This window comes from Natator depressus, chromosome 7, assembly GCF_965152275.1.
Source record: "Natator depressus isolate rNatDep1 chromosome 7, rNatDep2.hap1, whole genome shotgun sequence".
NCBI lineage: Eukaryota > Metazoa > Chordata > Testudines > Cheloniidae > Natator > Natator depressus.
The window spans coordinates 14,835,228-14,853,988 of record NC_134240.1 but is presented as its reverse complement, the minus strand read 5'-3'; the positions used below and the strand labels follow the sequence as shown (position 1 = coordinate 14,853,988).

General features: G+C 44.0%; 2 long non-coding RNA genes across 4 annotated transcripts in view; one reads left to right on the top strand and one right to left on the bottom strand.

The window, feature by feature from the left end:
• Window positions 1-18,761, top strand: part of LOC141990402 (uncharacterized) — a 358,211-nt gene that overhangs the window by 226,074 nt on the left and 113,376 nt on the right. For 2 of the 3 annotated variants that reach the window (XR_012640171.1, XR_012640169.1), the window contains exon 3: window positions 12,758-12,890. This is a non-coding gene — a long non-coding RNA (uncharacterized LOC141990402). Of the gene's footprint in view, window positions 1-12,757; window positions 12,891-18,761 lie in introns of those variants that run through there. The other variant, XR_012640170.1, reaches the window with a different exon arrangement.
• LOC141990401 (uncharacterized) lies at window positions 5,319-15,170 on the bottom strand. The gene is made up of 3 exons (XR_012640168.1): window positions 15,124-15,170; window positions 12,535-12,869; window positions 5,319-8,419 (listed from the first exon to the last, which is right to left on the bottom strand). It is a non-coding gene; the product is annotated as an uncharacterized LOC141990401 (long non-coding RNA).

The following is an 18,761-nucleotide window of genomic DNA, read 5'->3' as shown; positions in this document are numbered from 1 at the left end:
TTTCTTAAAAATGTGTAAATGAAGTTTTAGGCTCTTCTGGATGTTTCCATTCCAATTCTCCCTTCCCTTTCTAACAGGCAGAACATCTGTGTTGATTTGTGCTCATTCTGACCAGCCATGGATTCCCCTATGCAAGTTATTCCTGAGACTGAGCTCAGTGATCTGAGTACATGAGTGTGCTTAGGGGCTGACAGTATATTTAAGAAGGGTCCTTAACAAACATACACACCATTCATCTTGGCCCCTTAAGTTTTGTCCTAAAATGTCTCCTTGATAGTGTGGAACACCCTGAAAGGGCTGAAAAATGTTAGCTGCAGGGGTTCTAGTTTTAGTAGCAATTAAATTAAGGGTCACCTGGCCTTGTGACATTTTCAATGTGACTTTACTTTACTTTACTTCACTTCATCATGGTGATAGATTAGGGCAGGGTTTTTGGCCTGCCAGATGGATGCTCATCGTGGTCTCATGATTATACTTGCACTTTGTATTGTCATACAAAGAAAAGTTGAAGCACAGAGCATCACGTAATTGCAGGATCTCCTCTGCATTTTGATTTGAGGCATTAAAATCCTGTTGGATCGGAACCCATCTCTGCCAAACATCCTTGTGGTTCAGGGGATGACATAGGGTTGCCAACCCTCCAGGATTGTCCTGGAGACTCAAGGAATTAAAGATTAATCTTTAATGAAAGATTGTATCATGTGAGGAAATCACCAGGAATTCATCCAACCAAAGTTGGCAACCCTAGTGGCGTAAGGTTGTCCAGTTTTGAAATGTCTCATGGGGCTTGGGTACAGTGGATTATATTTGACTCCTGGTCTTAGGTTTGGTCCTGGTTCTTCTTATAGTCCTTGAGGATTCCTTCCTTTCTAGAAATGATATATAATTTTTAGGATTTGTGAGTTCCTCTGCCCTTTCAATACAAAAGTCTTGATTTTTCTCATGTGTCTGGTTTTATGCTGGCATAAATTGATTTTCTGAGTCTTAGAGAAAAACTGGGCCCTATGCATTTCTCTTAGGGTTGGCCCATTTCTTTCTTTAGGTTGTGGTCTCACCGAATTAAGAAATTAGCATTATACAGAAATAAATCTCATTCTGTCATCTAATAAATAATATGCAGGATAAGCCTGAAGCTTCTCAAAAGAGAAGGAAGAGGTGAAATGATGGAAATATCTCAGTTGTAGTTAAGTTTGTCCATGATTTATCACCACCGATATTCAAACAACACTTCAGCCGTAAACAGGAAACAAAAAAGGGAGATAATTCTATAGTAGTCACAAGACAAGAATAAAATACCTCTCCCCCCACATTACATTGAAAAAGGACGCTTCCAAGACATGTCTACACTGCTTTTTTTAGCATGCTACCACAAGTCTGTCTACCTGTGCTTGGAGGTTTACTCCCAGCTGCAGTGTCAATATGCTCTTAGGTGCTACCATAATAGTAATAAGACTAGACCAGACTAGACTGTGGTCTGTCAAGTCTTCCCTACTTCTCTGGAGGCAGTGGGTCTAAATGGCTTTTAATTATATTTTCTTTGTCTCTCTCCTCCCTCCTCTCCTACTGCTCTTAGCCCTGGTTTACACTACGAGTTTAAGTCGAATTTAGCAGCGTTAGATCAATTTAACCCTGAACCCGTCCATGCAATGAAGCCATTTTTGTCGACTGAATGGGCTCTTAAAATCGATTTCTGTACTCCTCCCCGACGGGGGGATTAGTGCTGAAATCGACATCGACTGGTCAAATTTGGGTTAATTCGACATTGATGAGGCCTCATCTGGAGTACTGTGTCCAGTTTTGGGCCCCACACTACAAGAAGGATGTGGAAAAATTGGAAAACATCCAGCGGAGGGCAACAAACATGATTAGGGGACTGGAACACATGACTTATGAGGAGAGGCTGAGGGAACTGGGATTGTTTAGTCTGTGGAAGAGAAGAATGAGGGGGGATTTGATAGCTGCTTTCAACTACCTGAAAGGGGGTTCCAAAGAGGATGGATCTAGACTGTTCTCAGTGGTAGCGGATGACAGAACAAGGAGTAATGGTCTCAAGTTGCAGTGGGGGAGGTTTAGGTTGGATGTTAGGAAAAACTTTTTCACTAGGAGGGTGGTGAAGCACTGGACTATGTTATCTACGGAGGTGGTGGACTCGCCTTCCTTAGAGGTTTTTAAGGTCAGGCTTGACAAAGCCCTGGCTGGGATGATTTAATTGGGGATTGGTCCTGCTTTGAGCAGGGGGTTGGACCGGATGACCTCCTGAGGTCCCTTCCAACCCTGATATTCTATGATTCTATGGACACAATTCAATGGTATTGGCCTCCGGGAGCTATCCCACAGTGCTCCTTTGTGCTCTGGACAGCACTCTCAACTCGGATGCACTGGCCAGGTAGACAGGAAAAGACCCGTGGACTTTTGAATTTCATTTCCTGTTTGGCCAGCATGGCAAGCTGATCAGCACAGGTGACCGTGCAGATCTCATCAGCAGAGGTGACCATGGAGTCCCAGAATTGCAAAAGAGCTCCAGCATGGACCGAACAGGAGGTACTGGATCTGATCGCTGTATGGGGAGACAAATCTGTGCTATCAGAACTCCATTCCAAAAGACGAAATACCAAAATATTTGAAAAAATCTCCAAGGGCATGAAGGACAGAGGCTATAACAGGGACCTGCAGCAGTGCTGTGTGAAACTTAAGGAGCTCAGGCAAGCCTACCAAAAAACCCAAGAGGCAAATGCCCGCTCAGGGTTAGAGCCCTAGACCTGCAGCCTCTATGATGAGCTGCATGCAATTTTAGGGGGTGCCCCTACAACTACCCCACACCTGTACGTGGACTCCTGCAAGGGAGTCTCACGCAACACGGATGAGGATTTTGGGGACGAGGAAGATGATAGCGCATACCAGGCAAGTGGAGAAACCGTTCTCCCTGACAGCCAGGAACTGTTTATCACCCTGGAGACAGTACCCTCTCAACCTGGGCTCCTGGACCTTGAATGCAGAGAAGGCACCTCTGGTGAGTGTTGTTAGGGGCTTATTCCTTCACCCACTTATTTCCCTGGTCCTTCTCGCATGAGCAGAGAGCAACAATACCCGAAGTCCAAAGGTACAAACAATTTGATGTTTATTGGGGTGAACTTCCAGCAAGCATGATTCCAGTTTCCTTCCTTAGTGTCCCCCTTCCTAGCACTGACACCACAGAGCCTTACCTGTGTCCCTGTTCCCATTCCCCCCCTTAGCAAAACATGATTCCAATTTCCCCACCCCCATTCCCTGTTCCCATTCCTACCCCCTCCCCTGATTGACTGCAGACTGTATCGTAAAACTTGAGTTCTGCTTAGTTATACCAATCGTTTTACTGAAATTTAACCGACCAATCCTAACATATTGTAACGTGATTATTTAACCAATTATATCCTACCACCTTAATTAGTTTACACCCAGCAAAATTAATTATACAGCAGACAGGAACAATCACAGAACCAGACAGAGATTATACAGACAAACAATAGGGAAATGGGGACTACAGTGATAGAACAAACACAGAAATGAGGATTTCACATCCCAGTTATTGATAAGTGAGGTTTTGCCAGACAGGATGCTATCAAACTAAGTTTCCTTTTACATTTTCTAGGCATTTCCTTTTCTCTGGAGGTGATAGGCATGATCAGGACAGGATTGTATTTCTAACAGCCCAATAGCACCTTATTTTAATGTGACTAGTTTGGAATGTAAGGATGTGACCGTTTCCTTCCCAGCTTATGGCTGCCTCTGCTGCTTAGCCAAAGATCTTAGCCTAAGAACAGGACCTCAGACTGTCACAGTAAGAGAAGGCCCTTACACCAGCAGACAGTGATTTTGATTCTTTCTTTTATACCTTTATAACTAGGTAAGTGATAAGAATACACCTAAATTCTTAGAGTATAGGCCTTTACAGACAGGCCTGAATATCTATATGCTAACAAATGTACCTTTGTAAATATAATACACGGTTTAAAAGCAAGCGTGTTTTAATGATTAATTTGCCCTGAAGACTTGGAATGCATTCGCGGCCAGTACAGCTACTGGAAAAGTCTGTTAACGTGTCTGGGGATGGAGCGGAAATCCTCCATAGACATCTCAATGAAGCTATCCTGGAGGTACTCCCAAAGCCTTTGCAATAGGTTTCTGGGGAGGTCAGCCTTATTGCATCCTCCATGGTAGGACACTTTATCACGCCAGGCCAGTAGCACATAAGAAAGCATGGCAGCGTGTGTCACGGTGTTTGCTGGCATTCAAGCAACATCCATTCTTTATCTCTCTGTTATCCTCAGGAGAGTGATATCATTCATGGTCACCTGGTTGAAACAGGGGAATTTTATTAAGGGGACATTCAGAGGTGGGCTGTTTGCCTGTGGCTGATAAAATTCATCCCCGCTGTTAGCCACACGGTAGGGGGAGGGGTGAAGCGATCATCCCAGAGAATTGGGTGTGGGGGGGTTTATTTGGGTTTGTGCTGCATGTTAACCCGAAAACATCAGCCCCTCCTTTTAAATGGCCAATGTGTCTTTTTCAATTTTAATCTCCCTTTTTTTCCTCCCACAGCTGCAAATGTTTCAATGCTGTGACTAGCATCTCCGTCCCAGAGGTTAGCGCAGATAAGAAGGTGAAAAAAACACACTCGCAATGAAATGTTCTCTGAGCTCATGTAGTCCACCCAAACTGAAAGCGCCCATCAGAATGCAGGGAGGCAGACAATGGCAGAGTCCAGGAAAGCACAAAATGAACACGAGGACAGGAGGGACGCGTGAGAGGACAGGTGGCGGGATCAAGAGGAAAGGTGGCGGCAGCATGATGAGAGGAGGCAGGATGCAATGCTGCGGCTACTGGAGGATCAAACTGATATGCTCAGGCATATGGTTGAGGTGCAGGAAAGGCACAGACCACCACTGCAGCCCCTGTGTAACCAACCGTCGTCCTCCCCAAGTTCCATAGTCTCCTCACCCAGAGGCCCAAGAACACGGGACGGTGGGGGCCCTCCGGGCACCCAACCACTCCACCCCAGAGGACTGCCAAAGCAACAGAAGGCTGGCATTCAATAAGTTTTGAAGAGCAGTGTGGCCTTGTCCTCCCCTCCTCCCCCACCCCACCCAGTGATTCCCTCCTCCCCCACGCCTCCTGGGCTACCTTGGCAGTTATCCCTCTATTTGTGTGACAAATTAATAAAGAATGCATGAATTTGAAACAACAATGACTTTATTGCCTCTGCAAGCAGTGATCGAAGCGGGGAGGGGGGGGCGGTTGGCTTACAGGGAAGTAGAATGAACCAAGGGGGCGGGTTTACATCAAGGAGAAACCAACAGAACTGTCACACTGTAGCCTGGTCAGCCGTGAAACTGGTTTTCAAAGCCTCTCTGATGTGCAGCATGCCCTGCTGTGCTCTTCTAACCGCCCTGGTGTCTGGCTGCATGTAATCATCAGCCAGGCGATTTGCCTCAACTTCCCACCCCACCATAAATGTCTCCCTCTTACTCTCACAGATATTGTGGAGCACACAGCAAACAGTAATAACAATAGGTTTCAGAGTAGCAGCCGTGTTAGTCTGTATTCGCAAAAAGAAAAAGAGTACTTGTGGCACCTTAGACTAACAAATTTATTTGAGCATAAGCTTTCGTGAGCTACAGCTCACTTCATCGGATGCATTCAGTGGAAAATACAGTGGGGAGATTTATATACATAGAGAACATGAAACAATGAGTGTTACCATACACACTGTAACGAGAGTGATCACTTAAGGTGAGCTATTAATATTGGTTTTGCTGAGGCCTAACCAAGTCAAGTAAACTGTGCCAGCATGCTTTTAAACGTCCAAATGCACACTCTACCACTATTCTACACTTGCTCAGCCTATAGTTGAACAGCTCCTGACTACTGTCCAGGGTGCCTGTGTATAGCTTCATGAGCCAGGGCATTAAGGGGTAGGCTGGGTCCCCAAGGATAACTATGGGCATTTCAACATCCCCAAGAGTTATTTTCTGGTCTGGAAAGTAAGTCCCTTGCTGCAGCGGTTCACACAGACCAGAGTTCCTGAAGACGCGAGCGTCGTGTACCTTTCCCAGCCATCCATGTTGGTGAAACATCCCTTGTGATCCACTAGTGCTTGCAGCACCATTGAAAAGTACCCCTTGCGGTTTATGTACTGGCTGCTTTGGTGATCTGGTCCCAAGATAGGGATATGCGTTCCATCTATCGCCCCACCACAATTGGGGAATCCCATTGCAGCAGAGCCATCCACTATGACCTGCACATTTCCCAGAGTCACTACCCTTGATAGCAGCAGCTCAGTGATTGCACTGGCTTCTTGGATCACAGCAGCCCCCACAGTCGATTTGCCCACTCCAAATTGATTCCCGACTGACCGGTAGCTGTCTGGCGTTGCAAGCTTCCAGAGGGCTATCGCCACTCACTTGTGAACTGTGAGGGCTGTTCTCATCCTGGTATTCTTGCGCTTCAGGGAAGGGGAAAGCAAGTCACAAAGTTCCATGAAAGTGCCCTTACACATGCGAAAGTTTCGCAGCCACTGGGAATCATCCCAAACCTGCAAAACTATGCGGTCCCACGAGTCTGTGCTTGTTTCCTGGGTCCAGAATCAGCGTTCCATGGCATGAGTCTGCCCCATTGCCACCAGGATGGCCAAATTGCCGGGGCCCATGCTTTGAGAGAAGTCTGTGTCCATGTCCTCATCACTCTTGTCACCACGCTGCCATCACCTCCTCACATGCTTTTGCAGGTTTTGGTTCTGCATATCCTGCATGATGATGTACAAGGTGTTTACAATGCTCAAAACTGCCACGGTGATCTGAGCGGGCTCCCTGCTTGCCGTGGTATGGCGTCTGCAGGAGAGCAGAGTTGCAGGGGAAGCGGTGGTTGGATGACCAGTTTTGCAGACCTACTGCACCGTCTGCTGCCAGGACACAACAGCTGAGCGGGCTGCATGCTTGCCGTGGTATGGCGAGACAAGAGCAGCCGAGCAGAGTTGCAGTGGAAGCGGCCCTGCGAGACCAGCTGGAGAGCAGAGTGGCAGTGGAAACGGTGGATGACGACGGTCATATAGAGGACCTGTGAGGTGGATTCATAGCATCAGGAGAGCAGAGTGGCAGCAGAAGTGGTTGTTTGATGACGACGGTTTGCAGACCTATTGCACAGTCTGCTGAAAGCAGTATGGCGCCCGCACGGAAAAAAGGCGCAAAACGATTGTCTGCCATTGCTTTCACGGAGGGAAGAGCAACTGATGACACGTACCCAAAACCACCCCGGCAATGTTTTTGCCCCATCAGGCATTGGGAGCTTAACCCAGAATACCTAATGGGCGGCGGAGACTGTGGGAACTGTGGGATAGCTATCCACAGTGCAATGCTCTGAAAGTCAATGCTAGCCTCGGTACTGTGGACGCACCCCACCGACTTAATGTGCTTAGTGGGGATACACACAATCTACTGTGTAAAATCATTCTAAAAATCGACTTCTATAAATTCGATGTAATTTCGTAGAGTAGACATATCCGTAGAATAATAGAAATGTTGGGCTGGAGGGGAACTTGATGGGTCATCTAGTCCAGTCTCCTGTTCTGCGGCAAGGCCGTGTATAGCTAGACCATCCCTGACAGGTGTTTGTCTCACCTGTTCTTAAAATCCTCCAGTGATAAGGATTCCACAACCTTCCTTGGAAGTCTATTCAGGAGCTTAACTATCCTTCAGTTAGAAACCTTGTTTCCCAATGTCTAACTTAAATCTCCCTTCCTGCAGATTAAGCCCATTACTTATCCTACCTTCAGTGGACCTGGAGGATAATTGATCACTGTCCTCTTTATAACAGCCTTTAACGTATTTGAAGAGTGTTGCCAGTTTTGTTTTCTCAGGACTAAATAGGCTCATTCTTTTTTTACCTTTCCTTATAGGTCAGGTTTTCTAAACCTTTTATTGTTTTTGTTGTTTTCCTGTGGAATTTCTCCAATTTGTTCACATCTTTCTTATAATGGGGCGCCCAGAATTGGACACAGCACGCCAGCTGTGGCCTCGCCTGTGCCTAGTAGAGAGGGACAGTTACCGCCCGTGTCTTACAAAGGACGCTCCTGTTAATATACCCAGAATGATATTCGCCTTTTTCTCAACTTCATCACATTATTGATTCAAATTCAATTTGTGGCCAATTCTAACCCCCAGGTCTTTTCAGCAATACTACGGCCGAGCAAGTTATTCCCCATTTTGTAGTTGTGCATTTGATTTTTCTTTCCTAAGTGAAGGACTTTGCACTTGTCTTGTTGAATACAGACCAATTCTCCAGCTTGTCAAGATCATTCTGAATGCTCATCCTGTCCTCCAAAGTGCTTCTTCTCTCTCCCTTGTTGCCTTCTTCTTTCCTCTTTCTCTACTATTTTTAATTGCAGCTTGGGGAAAGAAAGACAAAGAAATGAATTTAACACTTCATTCTGAAAGCTGGAAGATTTGTGGTCATTCTGATACCCTCTTGTGATGAGTTATTGAGCCTAGGCCCTGGTGCCAAAACAGCCCATTTTCTCGTTCTCATGAGGCTCCACCCTTGAGGTTCACAGTTGCATAGTCTGTGAGTAACCTAGTCTTTGATGAAGGTGTGCATTATGACTAGACCTGTACAAATAATTTGGTTTGGTGACTGAACTGAAAAATTGCTATTAAAAAAAGGGTGGGGAGGAAGTTAATTGAAGGTTGACCAGAAATGAAAATTTTTCTAATTTAGTGGCAAAATACAAATCGAAACCCTTTTGTTTCAGGTAAAATGAAATGTTTTGTTTGACTGAAAATTAAACATTGTTTTGTTTGAGATTTTTTTTTTACCCTTTTAAAAATAAAATGGAAGTAGCATTCTAAATGAAAAGTAATTTCAGATTGACCAATTCAAACATTTTGTTTAAAAATGTCAACTTTTTCAGAAATATCTGTTTTTTCTTTTCCTTTTTTCAGCCAAAATGATTTTATTTTTATTATGGTCGACCTGAATATGGAAAAAAGCGTTGTCCAAATTTTTTTGCCCAAATCTAGTTGTGACAGAAGATTGGTCTGTCTGAAGTATCTCGGGTCAATTTCAGGGTGGGACCTTGAAGCTTAACACCAAAACCTTGAATCTGACCCGTTGTTCTATGGGAAGCAAGTATAACAAGTGGAACACCAGGTGATATATCATCGGACGCTGCTGTTGTGCGTTTAAATGTACTGTGCTCAGCTCTTTTGTAGCTGCCTGACTTTCTGTTACTATGTGCATGATGATAAATGACCCTGCCAATGGTGAAACTGCTTCTACACTTGAAATGCAGTAAAACCCTATTTTACTGGTGACATTTTCTGCCATTTCAAGTGTTCTCTGTTATTAAAATGTTACAAATGCATGGTTTTGCATTTAGATTAAGACGCCAATTAACTGGTAAAAATTTTCTCTATGCAATATACAATTTTGTCATAGTCTTTTTTCATCCTGTGGGGGGGGGGAAATCTCTCAAAAGAGAGTCAGTCAGTATATGCACTAGGTTTAACTTGCACAAATATGTGAATACAACTAGAAATCCCAACCCTCCATGTATAAAAATGTTTAGAATAAGTTTTTGGACTTTATAGACGCACGGGACGGAAGAATGTGCCTTGGGTTCAGAAATGCTGAATAGCTCAAAGTCATAATGGCTCCTTAGTTACTCATCTAATGCTTATAGTTTTACAGCTTATTACTGTAATCCCTGTTTTTAGCCCTTGCTGAGCACATTATGGACACTTGTAAGGTGTGTAGAGTAGAGGACAGAGCTGAACAAAAAATTGCAACTACTTTATTTCATGACTTGGCTTCTCTTTCTGTTTGCAAAATATCCATGAACAAAGCATGAGCTCTTCAAATTCATCCATTACTGGATTTTATTATTTAAATTTTAAAATTATTTTGCTCTGGATTGTTTGGAATTTGAGCTGTGTTGCTTAGTAGTGATTGATCAGCTAAACCACATGGTATCATTTCTATTCCCTGACAGAGTGAGTGTGCAAGTGGAACCCACTGGTGTGTGTGTGTTACGGATCCCCCTCTATGCCTGATCTGCAGGGGATATGAATTGTTACAGTCATGGTTCTTCAGCTCAAACTGAAGCAGCTTGTGCTTTTAGCTCTGGAGGTGTCTGGTCCAGCTCCCAATTGCTGGCCAAGCTGGCAGATATCATACAAACACTTGTGGCAAACAAATATTTGTGTGGAAATTAGGCTTTTACAAATTATGGTATATGGGTATAAATCCTCCTTTCCCATAGAAAACTACTTGGGAAGGTAAAAGAAGGCAGCTGGAGGAGTTTTGTTGGTTTCTGCTTTGATCCAACCCAGAAATCACAGAGGGCTTCCACAGGGAAGATCAAACATGTATTGAAGTCTCCTTTCTCCATTCTCTCTTTTTTCCATTCCTTTGCTCTGCTCTGTGCCATGTCGTGGAGGGCCCATCTTGCATACGGTCAAGAACTGAAATATACACTGCTATTTGTACAAAGTGTTGCAATATCAGGCGCTTCCATGTTTGTTACATTCACACAAGGTTCAAAATAGTGGGCTCCAAACAGAGAGGCAGCTCATCGTGTGCACTATTCTCTTCTTCCTGAAATACAATATTTTGTGCTATTTTTCTTACCTTATCAAACATTCAGTCCCCATTAAATGCAAAACAAGCTTTACACATTGCAAGACAGTATATAAGGCATCCAATAACTGTGCAGTTAGAAGTTAAATTTACAATCCATGCTAATCAGTTTTATTAGTGGTTACTGCCAACCCCCTCTCTCCCTATTTATGGGCTGTTTGCTGAATGGTTGCTCAGTGTGACCATGATATTGGCTTCCTCACCTGTTTAGAATTTTGGAAGATGAGGGGGTGCATTGAATTATTTTATTAGCCTTTCACCAATGGACGCCAGATTTTACATCTTGTGTTTTTGCAACTGAGCGTGAGTTTGGGGGAGGCTTTGTGGTCTCTATTTGTTCTGAAGCCAATAAATGGTACAGTAGAGCTGGCAGCTTTCATTAAGGAAGCACAAAGGCTAGGAGTGGTGCAGATCAAGATTGAGAGGCCTGGCTATTGTTTTGTGAGGAAGCATACGAAGCACCTAAACCTTTTCCCATTTAAAAAAAAATACTAGCTTACTATCCAATTTGCACCTTTCAAGAAGAATATCGTACTAAAGGGATATTTCCTATAAGGTAAATAATTTTCCACTGAGAATGCCCATTGCAGGGAATGATGGAGACAATTGGATTTATTGGCACCACAGAATTTTATTAAATAAATGTTTAATTTGGGGAAGGGTCTGGATGTTCCAATCTGGAAGTGAAGAAGGGGGAAATGACGGAGAACCACAGAGCAGTATTATCCAAAAGTAGTTATTGTCCCCCTTGTTGGCCCCTATGTTACTCACATTTAAGTCAACAGGAGTTTTGGCAGAGACTTCAGTGTAAGCCAGTTATCTATGTGCAGTAACTTATTTCATATTGTTGACAGTCCAACTCATTCTCCAAGGTCCCAGTCCTGGGGATCATGAATGTTCTGAATGGGGATATGCATTTTACCAACACCGTATTTCCTCCTCTTCCTTTTACATCAAGGGTGAATCTATAATTTACAGGAGCACCAACTGCTGTCTCTGCAAGTTGCCTGCCTCCTGATTGTGGTGTATTCCATTATGCAATAGGATTGTAATAAAAACCCAGCCGCAGCTTAAATGGCTGAACCAACACATTGTACCTCTACATTCAGTCCCGCTTCCACTCCCTACTGTGTACATGGTGCAGTTGCATTAAAGTACTTGACCTCATGTCCAGAGGGCTGACAATACTGTATGCAGTGTAGTTGTAGCCATGTCAGTCCCAGGATATTAGTGAGACAAGGTGCGTGAGGTTGTTTTCCCAGACCTGAGGAAGAACTTCTGGGTGGCTCAGAAGCTTGTCTCTCTCATCAACAGAAGTTGGTCCAATAAAAGATATTATCTCACCCACTTTGTCTCTCTAGTCTCCAGTACCGCAGCCAGAATGAGTTGCCTTTGCAAACCAGTTGCTATGAAGAATGCAGAACATACCCATCCCTTCTCTGGGGCTCAGGGAATTGCTTTCATCATGGTCTAGGTACCAGAGTCTGATTGCTCTTGTCCAAAGTTCAAGGGCAATTAGTCCCTGTCTGAGTGATTTAGCTGGTGAAATGTGAAAATCTCTATTTGAGCTCACTCCATCTGACTGCGTCTTGGTTTTAGGAATAAGTATTGATCTTAGAGTTCCTCAAGAACGCCTCTCCTCCCCTCCAGTGCAAATTATTAAATTGGCAGTTATTATCTACCATGCAGTAAATAATTATAATTCAATTATTTCCACAACCAACTTAAAAAAAATTCTAGTCTGATGACTCTTCTATAATTTAAAAAAAATGAAAAAATTGCAAACAGGGAGATGAGGATGCTGCTGAGGGAGATGGAATAAAGCAGCCATTTGTCAGTGTAATTAACTGTACAGGGGCCACCTACCTTTATTATTAGTAATTATTTGGCAGTTTATAACTTTCCTGGGTTTTCAAGATGAGAAATTTCATCACTGTTCTAGCTGTCTACCACAGCCTTGTTTGGAATGAAGATGTACTGTAGTACATTAGAGACCTGAGTGAGCCTGGATCTGTTCAATTTGCAGAAATTTGCTTGATATTTCTCAGCACAAGTTCCTCCTTTGCTTCTCTTTTTTTCCCTTTTCCAGAATTGGCAAATTCCTGCAACACAAGTCTGTGAATCTGTGCCCACAGAATGAAGCCATCGATCATCTTTTAGAAGGTAATCAACTTTTGCAGGAGAACTTGGAGAAAGATGACCTGAAAAATAAGGCGGGAAAGAGCATTCTAAAAGAGCTTGTGTATCAATTTTTGGAACATTTGGGAGGGGTGACAGACACAGATAATGGCCTAAATCTTGTCAAGATTTTCAAATGTGCCAATGTTCTGTATGTCATTTTACACATGACAGTTTATGCCTATACTTCATGGCCATGGACAATGACACTATGCTGGAACAGTTGTTGAAAGCACTACTTTCTTATGTCTGGAGGCCTGTGGTTCCACGCCTGTGGTTCTTAGGTCTGGAGGCCTGTGGTTAGTCCACAAATTAAGCAAGTTTTTTGGCCTCCACATGAACCCGTGAGAATATTTCTCCATATAGCAGAAATGGCGTTGTTTGCCAAAATTTGTGATCTCTGCCTGGTGTAGGATCTCGACTGAAATAGCATTTTGCAGGTCAAGGTTCAAGAGCCTTAACATAACATCACACGCACTTGAAGAAGAATAAATAAATAAACAATTTATTTAAACATCTATTTTATGGTCATGCCTAAAGCAGAGGTGGGCAAACTACAGCCCACGGGCCACATCCGGCCCACGGGACTGTCCTGCTCAGCCCTTGAGCTCCTGGCCGGGGAGGCTAGCCCCCTCCCCCGCAGCCTCAGCTTGCTGTGCCACCAGTGCTGAGGGCAGCGGGGCTGCGAGCTCCTGCCAGGCAGCGCGGCTGCGAGAGCTGCCGGCCTGCCCCGGTGCTCTAGACGGCGCGGCGTGGCTGGCTCCGGCTGGGCGGCGCGGCTGCCAGTCCTGGTGCTCTGAGTGTCATGGTAAGGGGGCAGGGAGTGGGTGGGGGGGGGTTGGATAAGGGGAAAGGGGGTCCCTGGGGGCAGTCAGGACAGGGAGCAAGGGGTGGTTGGATAGGGGGTGGGGTCCTGGGGGGGCCTGTCATGGGGATAGGAGTCAGGGAACAGGGAGCAGGGGGGGTTGGATAGGGGGTGCGGTCCTGGGGGGGTGGTTAGGAGACAAGGAGCAGGGGGGGTTGGATGGATCAGAGGGTTCTGAGGGGGGCAGTCAGGGGGCAGGAAGTGGGAGGGGGTGGACAAGCTGTTTGGGGAGGCACAGCCTTCCCTACCCGGCCCTCCATACAGTTTCGGAACCCCGATGTAGCCCTCAGGTCAAAAAGTTTGCCCACCCCTGGCCTAAAGTCTACAAAACAGGTTGGGCTCCATCATGCTTATATCTGGCTATCACCAGAGCTAGTCTCTTCGTTTTATAAGTGCATAAAATTCACCAGTTGATGCCCAATACATGAAAAACAAAATCCCTGGATCATTTTTAAAAATTCTCTTGTGTCCATAAGTGATCAAAATACCTTTGTAATATGTTTGCATATGTCTGATTTTTACATGACAAGTGTGTCAAGTACTCTCACAATTTATATTTCTGAGGATCAAGACTTTTTTTTTTTGCTTTTTCTTCAGAATTATGTAATTCTGATAGTCCCTTTGAATAAGTAGTTTTTCTGATAATGGTGCCCATTGTGATGTGCTGTACCTCAGTTTTTGACTATCTCTAATTATTGTAGGAAACATACCACTATGGTAGATGAAAATGTTCTGAATTTATTATGTGGTTAAATGTCGTCGTGGCACAATGAAACTTTCACTCCCTTCTGATGGGGGGGTTTATTGATCATTTGTCTCCAAAGGATGTTAGTTGCTAATTGCTAACATAAATTTCAGTAAAGTGAGATACTGTCTGTAATGTGTCCGTTTGAGTGAAGGCTCATTTTTGTGATTAAAATTGATGTGTTTTTTAGTTTACTGAAAATCGTTTTGGATTTAAGATATTAAAGCTTGCATGAGTTTATACATTATAGCTCCTTAAAAACAACAATAAAATAAAACAGCCTATAATTTGGATGTGGTTAAAGGGAGAATGCCCTTTAACGCAAAACTCCCCCCCCAAAAAACTCAGGAGTATTTTAGTTGTAAAATTCCAACTGCAGATTTTTTTGTCAACAAATCCAGACACTTGACAATAGTGGAAGGTATTGGGGCTATTTCTGTAACATTATCCCCACATAAGAGACAGCAGCATTTTACAAGGCCAGAAGATAGGGAGCAATGTAATAGCCACTAATTACATCATTTTCCACAGAAACAATTTTAACATGCTATTTAGAGTCTTCAGAATGGCCCCAAATAGTTCTTACAGTTTAAGACACTCAATATAAATGCTGTTCAGCTACTCACTTAAACATTGGCACCTCGGTTTAGGCAGCTTAATCACTCACCAAGCTCTGGCTAGGTCAGTCTTGAAAAGTTGCTATACATCTTCCCCTTGCCCCGGTCTCACTCAGTGACAGAAATTGGGGAGGGGGGAGTCATAGTAGTGGTACTCTTCCAAGCTCCACCTACAAACCAAGAGTTGCCCAATAAAAAGAGATGCCACTCCATCAGTTCTTATTAATGTGATCCTCCCTCTTCTTTCTTGTGTGCTTTGATGAGCAGTCTAATAGTTAGGAATGCTAGAATTAAATCATAATGAGAGTTTAGCATTGACACTTCATTAAGATTAAAGTCAGTTTACTTTTAGATTAAATCAGTTTACTGTGCTCTGGGCCATTGTTTGAGGCTGGTAGCAGACTCGGGCAAATATTGCATTGGTTGACACTCAGTTTTCAATATGTGAACTGTCTCTGGAACTATAAGGGTTCAAGATTTCTTTTTTAAATGGTGGGTTTGATTCTGCAGCACAAGGTAACACGATTGAAAAAAACAGCATCAATCAATCACTTTGCCTAGTTGCCGTAAAACAATCCAGTGTAGATCATGCTCTCATTTTTGTCCCAGTGTTGAAGCACAGCTCATGGCAACATCATTGCAGTGAAAGGAGTCCTAGTTAGGACTGAGTGCAGTTCCTTTATCAGGAGGAATAACTGCTATTCAGGAATGGAAAGCATTTGCTCAAATCTTCACACTAGCTAAGGCTTCTTTGCATTGTTTTAGCAGTGCAAAGCAGCCAGAGAGGAGCCATATGGGGATGTTCCCCCATAAGGAAATCCATGAGTGGTGTAGGGAAGGAATAGTGGCTCCCACATCTTCCCCCTTTGGTCCCTAGCAGAAGGGGACATGGCCAGAAAAAAGGTTGCCTCTGTGCTCAGCTGATATTTGACTGGAGGAACAACTCCTTGAGGCTGTTGGTAGCTAAGCATAAGGTAGAGCAGCCTCAGGGCTGCTCTGTATATTTTCCCAGAAGTGGAGGAGGAACTTCCCAAGATCAAAGACCTGCACAGTTGGTTTAATGCTACCTTTGCTCTTCTTCCATTGACCTATGCCCAACACATCTTGGCCAGTTTGGAGAATCTGAGCCTCTGCCTCTCAGGAACAGCCACTACTGTCTCTAACACATTCACAGTGCTTTCTTGGAGAACTGGAATATAAGAGGGAACTGATTGAGTCACTCAAAGCAGTGCAGGGCAGGACATTTCATCTAACCTACCCATCCAAGCATCAATGGTTACCTGAGGTTTACTGCATTGATTTCAGAAATTAAATTCATGAAATGATGGTCACTGATTCATGCTTCTTTAAGTGTATTTCATTGGTTGCATATAAAATTAGTAGCATGTTTTATAGAGGTGACTGTAGTATATATCCTAATATATTTCACTTCTGATTCTTAGGCCCTGTCATGGATAATCATTAGGCCTGATTCTGTTCTTGCACTGATTTTACACTAATATAGAAAACACCATTGATTTCCATGGAATTATTCCTCATTCATTTCAGTGTTGGAGCAGAATTAGGCCCTTAAATGGGAAGGTAGCAGGGAAGCATGTTTTTAAGCTATTGGTAGTATTATAGCTGGGTCTGGTAGCAAGGCTGTTGTTAAATTTGCCCTTCACTTCCCACTATAAAACCCAATTTTCAGTTGCTTATAACTTAACCAAACTTTAACCATTTGGATTGAAATTTTCCATGCCAGAGAATGAGGCCGTGAAAATGCACCTAATCTTACCCCGGTTACAAATTCTGAACTTTTCTTTGAATAACTATAGCACCTCCATGTTTTGGAAAGGGACTTGAACTTTGGCAGGAGGGGTGGCCAGGATGTTCCTTATACTGTCCCTGTACAAATCTGCCTACATTTGGCCAAGTTATAATCCTTTGAAAAACTATAATTTGCATGTGCTCAGTAGAGGCTTCTGGGATTTTAGAAGCTAACTGCCCTGAATATATCCCATCTGTGCTGGGCAAGTTCCACCCTAGGGCTGACCAGGCCTTTCCCTACAGTTGCAACTCTGGCCTGTGCTGGGTCCAGGCACCTGAACTAAGAGCAGGGAATCTCTCATTCCTTTGCTTTCACTAACCACCAGTTTGGAGGAGGCTGCCTGATTCTGAGGCAGAGGGGAGAAGAGCCAGACCTATGGGGGGCATTAGGGCAAATAGACTGGGACAAGAAGCCTGAGGGGTGACTAGGACAGGGAGTTGGGGTGGTGGGAGATAGTGACTGGCTGGGTAGGAGACAGGGAATGAGAACCCAGTGAGCAGGGAAAAGAAATGAGGGAGAGCAAAGACAGATTGGATTAGGAGTTGGGGTGTGGGGAGAGAACTGGGATTGATGGGGCAAAAAGTTTGGAACAAGGAGCTTGGAGAAGGAGACTAGGGAAGGCAATGGAGGCTGGAAGCCATAGGGGTGGAAGGCATATGGAGGCTGGGGGGTGCGGGGAGAGAGCAAATATCTGTGAAACACTCTTGCAAAGTGTGCGTGTGTCATTCCCCTCTAGTCCTGATTAAAATAGGAAGACACACTACTGTTTTGATCAGTTAGTGCTGTTCATTAGCTTAAGTGTTAGGGGTCTGTGTGGTGGATCTAAAGGTTCCAGGTTAACCCTGCTGATGACCCATGTGGGTGTAAGTATGATGGAATTTGTTTTCTCAGCTTGTTTTTTAAAACCCCCAGGAAGTTATCCACAAAAAACATTAGAATAACATTTTTATGGTTGCAATTCAAGCATTCAAAAGTTAAGAAATGCCAAAAGATTGCCTATGCAAATTAATTCAGCCCCCTGTGCATATGCACTATGAGACCACCTTTAATTACAGGATCACATATTTTTTCCACACAACTCCTGCCTCATTCAGTGCACAGAATAGACCTACTCTGGGGATGAAGCAGGATTGTATAGTGAAGAAGGCTGTTGTGTCTAGGATCCCTGCTTCATTTGTTGCTAAAGCTGAAAGGTGTGTAGTGAATGAAGTAGGAGATTACAGAAAGAGAAGGGAAGATGTGCTAGTTAAGGCAGTTGAATGCCTCCCTGGAGAACCAGATTCAATCCCTGCTTCTGCCAGAGAGTTCCTGTGTGATGCCTTTAGAGACACTTAATCCAGCCTTTTCAAAGTGGTCACTAGTTGGGCTTTCCTCATTTTCTTGGGGCCTGATTTGAGACCCTGAGATCTGATTTATAGAAGTGCTGAGCCCTCAATTGCAATGGAAGTCAGTAGGAGCTGGGCTTAGAATGTTAAGTGCAATCTGATACTACTCTGAAAAATCAGACCTCAAACTGGGCACCCAAAAGTAGTGGATAGTTTTGACCTCTCTCTTTCTGTGCCTTAGCTCCCCATCTGTAAAGCTGGGTTGATAACCCCTCCTTTCACAGGGGTATTATGAAAGTACATTCATTTATATTTTGTGAAGCATTCAGATACTACAGTGATGAGCACCAGAGAAAAGCTCATGAGGAAATTAATAATTCTGCCTTCGGAGCAGGGTTTGAATAGTGTGCAGTAAACAGAGCATGGGGCCATACACCAGACAGTGAGGAGAAACCAGGATACTGAATGGCTGGTCATTAAGTGAACACTCTGCATTTCACACACTGAATGAGGCCTGTGGAAAAAAACAGTATGTGATCATAAAGACTGACTC